This window comes from Lethenteron reissneri, chromosome 51, assembly GCF_015708825.2.
Source record: "Lethenteron reissneri isolate LAM-NWPU_2019-01 chromosome 51, ASM1570882v1, whole genome shotgun sequence".
In the NCBI taxonomy this organism is placed as follows: Eukaryota; Metazoa; Chordata; class Hyperoartia; order Petromyzontiformes; family Petromyzontidae; genus Lethenteron; species Lethenteron reissneri.
This window is the reverse complement of record NC_083829.1, coordinates 6,019,387-6,024,196: the sequence shown is the minus strand read 5'-3', so window position 1 is coordinate 6,024,196 and position 4,810 is coordinate 6,019,387.

The following is a 4,810-nucleotide window of genomic DNA, read 5'->3' as shown; positions in this document are numbered from 1 at the left end:
GGAGCGCAGCTGCGATCACGAGGGGTTGGTGACTCGGCCCTTAAATAGAAACCGGGGGGGACTTTCCCCGCTCGTGTGTTTGTTGCTCGAGGGGGCAGGGGCGGAACGGCAAACAGCAGCAGCAGCCGGCCAACTTGAGCAACACAAACGTAGATCGGGGAAGCCGCCACACTCACGATGGTGATGATAAGTAGAATGGTACAGGAACATTGGTGGTTGTTTGTAACCGGTAACAAAATTATACTTTCGTTGTTTTGTATCGCGTCAACAGCATCCTCAACGCTGTACTATTAATGAGATTTAAAGACAAAGACATTCCGTATAGCCTTAACAGACTGTAGGAGCAAGTGTCGTTAGCGAGCACTTATGAAGGCACACGAGGGGGTGGGTGGCCAGCACCACGCCCGGTCGCCTTTGTCTCCCCAGTGGCGATGTTTATACACCGCACAGGTACTCGTTTGAAGCTGAGTCGACCTAGGGGAGGCCCAGGACCGGTTCAGATACTCGTCACTGGTGTTGGCCGTGAGCGGGAATCGAACTCAGGTTTCGTAGTGCAGAGCGCTAACCACTTCTCATAATAGAAAGAAGCCCAACACACACAGCAAGCAAATGAAAACCCTACCAAGCAAAATCCAAAAATGAATAAAATTAACAAATGGCATAAAACAAAAAACAGAAGCGTCAAAAAAGTTCTCAAAACAAATAAAAGTGATAAAAAATTATGAAAATATTTTAAAAAATCGAGCCTTTCCAGCATTAAGAGGCGTTTAGATGTTCAAACGCCAAATGGGACACCTATCATCATCATCATCACAAAGATACCAAGTCCGCATTAACCACACAAGCTTGCAGTAAAACACGCAAACCAAACGCGCATTTGTGCTGTCATGTCGAGAAACACAGAGGAGGCCAATCAGTTGCAAAGACAATTTACAACATTATTACCAAAGCACGGTGATAATATAATTGACAACAAGGGTGGGCATCCCTCGATTTTACAAACGTTACTTTTTAACGAAATTCCACGCCGCAGCGTATAACAAATTGCCCCCGCGTCGGCGAAATGTCACTTCGGTCCACGACCGTGACATCGTGAAAACCAGAAGCAGGGCGTGAGGCTGCCGTCACAACCAACGGCCGTCGTTTGCGCGGTGGCAGCAGTGACGGCCTCCTCCATCCACATCGCCATTACCCAGCCATTCCAACATGCAGGAGATCTTGATCTTCTTGGTTCTTTCGGTAAAGTCACGTGACTTTACCGAAAGAACCAAGAAGATGAATCCCTGCAGTTACGAAAGCTTCAACTCAAGATCTCCTTAAAGCTTTCGTGACTGCAGGGATCCATACTCTTTGGTTCTTTCGGTAAAACCACGTGGGTAGAAAAATTTATAGATTGCGACGTTTCGATCGCAAAACGTGAATTTACCTAAAGAACCAGAGAGTATGCAAGGAGATCCTTTTTGGGGGAGTTCCCTGAAAAGGCAAATTTATTTTCTTTCCCAGTAATTATTGTATGTTTTTTTTTTATTGTGAAAAGTGATATACAGGGACTCCTCTACTTAGGAACGAGTTAGGTTCAAGAGGTCTGTCCGTAAGTTGATTTGTTCGTAAGTCCAACTTTACTCCTGTCGATTCCAAACATGTTGTACGGCATGCACACTAAACACGGAGAGTGGCTTTAAAAGTCGTATAATCTCCTGTAGATGTAGACGCCACTGGCTCTACACGTTCTGCATATGCAGATGCCACCACCGCAATTTATTACGCGGCGATTGACCTTACGACTTTCGGTCCGAACAAGCAACTGGACATAGGGACAGATTTGAAGTTTTCGTGACTGCAAGGATTCATACTCTTAGGTGTTTTCGGTAAAGTCACGTAGGTAAAAAGAAAATGATAAAAAATGAATTTTTATTATTATTTTATTTCTACTATTATTTGTATTATGTATTTTTTACCTACATGACTTTACCGAAAAAAACCTAAGAGTATACATAGGGACAGGTTTGTTCGTATTATCTGAATTTTCGTAAATAGAGGAGTCACTGTAGGTGCATATTTTTTTTTCCGGTTAGGAGTAGAGTTGAAATGACTGCGCAGACACACATCCCTAACTTTTAGTGTTAAATTAATGGGAAAAGCCACCAGGTTTTATGCATCTGTTTTGGTTAATGCATCCCTTTCGTAAAATCGAGGGATACCTGCATTGCCCTTTCTTTCTGTGTGTGGAAATCCACAGTACAAAGTCAATTCAAGAACATGTACGTTGAACTTCTTTCGCAACCGTACGAAGTGAGCCGTGCTAATCGGAGGTGCGGGGGACAAGAAACTAAAAAACTGTTTTAAATAAATTAGTTTTAGATGCAAAAGTAACATAAGCCCCCACAGTGGCTTCCTAATATCGGAAGAGCGTTCCAGACGGCCGCAGAAGCGCATCTGAAAGCGCCACGCGATGCGCATGGTACAGATACACGGGGCGGTTCGTACAACTCGTCCAGAGTTTCCGTCTTTGAACAAATGCTGCAGCTGCGTGATATTCGGACAGAAGTCATTCAGGCTGATGGACTGACAAAGATGCTTTATGTTGGCACGTAGGCTCTCACGACCAATATTATTCATAACAAAGGTTTTGGGTGGAGATCGTGTTATTTATAATGTGTCGCAACCCTCCACCACCCGACACGGCCAATCAGTAAAACATTAACCCGTAAAAACAAAGTTTTTCACTATAAATCCTTTATATGCGTGATGGCCTAAGGTCCTCTCGTCCTCTGGCTTGAGATGGCTGCCACCTATGGGTCAGATGATTGCTGCCACCATTAAGCAATTGGTAATTAAATATAATTTATTTTTTCCTAAAAAGTGTAAAATTTTAGAAATGTTTTTTCACGAAAATGCATTGTCGCGCACAACGAGTTTGTGTGCAAAATGTCAGTTCGATTGGATCACGGGAAGTGGGTTTAAAAAAACGACCGAAAGATTTGCACGGTCGTAAGCGCGCAAGCAAGCAAGCGAACTTAATATAAAGGATTTAAAAAATGTGGCACGTTGACCAAAAGACGAATAGTTCACTACTTTAGCCCACCGGTGTGTTCAAGAGTGATTCCACAACATTTACAGTTTTTTTGAGTACCACGTTTCGCTGGTAATTACATTACTGGCCAAGACTAATTAGAGAATCCATTGAAATTGAGAGAAATAAATAACTATAATCGCTGACAGCCACAGGCTTAGTGCGGCCTGGAAGCGTATTATTAAATAATACATTACAATTACTTATAGGGGAATTACATATTGATTGCAAACGAGTATATTATTACAATAACCCCCCACCCTCCACTACCTGACTTCTGCACCTGATTGGGTAAAGTGATTGGGTTCAGTTATTAAATAATACACATTACAACTAATTACTAATCTACAACTGATTACTAATCATAACAATGCACTGATTACTAATCCATCATATAATTACAATACCCCCCCTCCGCCTCTGATCTCTGCACTCTGATTGGGTTAAATGATGACATCACCCTGCTGCGAGATTAAAGATCGGGAGCAGGTGGAGGGCTTCACCATTCTGGCAAATTGCCTGATGATGCTGGATGTATTTACCAGCGAAACGTCGTACTCAAAAAATTGTAAATGTTGTGGATTCACTCTTCAACACACCGGTGGGCTAAAGTAGTGAACTATTTGTCTTCGATGTAAAGCTTTCGTGACTGCAGGGATTCATATTCTTGGTTCTTTCGGTAAAGTCACGTGACTTTACCGAAAGAACCAAGACGATTTGTCTTTTGTCAACATGAAACATTTTTTACTGATTGGCCGTGTCGGGTGGTGGAGGGTTTCGGCACATAAATAACGCGATCTAACCCAAAAAAAACCTTTATGATGAATGCTTTATTTCATTCACGTGTCGAGACATGGGGAGGTGATCTCTGCTCGGATTACACTGGTCAACACACTTTTTCTGGCATAAGGTATTCCAACGGTTTTAAGGTAATTTTGGGGTGCTGATTCCAAATCTGGCATCAGTTTTTGTCTATCACATCAGGTTTTTGAGATATCAAATATTGCATTTTCAATAAAAACTGCAGAAGAAAAATATTAAATAAATGTGGATACCTACATAAAATGATATTATAAACACACACTATCCTAAAAATACAGCACCATATTTTAACACTAAAGCAGTCACTGACTCGCAACAACTTGCAATCATAAGTGACAGAGTTAATTTCGGGTAAAAATCAATGAAAATGGGGTATGCCGATAGCATAAAAATGAGATGTGATAGAGCAAATCTGAGATCAGATTTAGAATCAGCACCCTGAAATGAGTCTAAAACAGCTGCAAAAGTCCAGGCCAGAATGTTTTTTTTGTTGTTGACCAGTGTATCGGCTGTTATAGGAGGGACTAACAACTGGGTCACCGTGGCACACTCCACGGGCAGGTGGGGTCGATGCAAGGGAGTGATGCACGGGGAAAGAGAAAGGAACGGGAGAGAATCAGAGGTCGCAAACGGGTTTTGATTCCTTACCCGTACCCGGCCGCACCAGGGTCGCAAACGGGTACCCGTACCCTACCCGTACCCGGCCGGGTACGGGTAGAGTACGGGTATTGCGTACCTGATTGCGACCTCTAGGATGAAGCCATGTTGCAGGCGCGGGTGGGTTGATTCTAGGAACTTGAATTGTGAGAAGAGACAAGAAGTTGGGAAATGAGTGACAAACGGTTACTCACCAGTGATCACGGCCTACCCGTACCCGTACCGGCCGCACAGGGTCGCAAACGGGTACCCGTACCC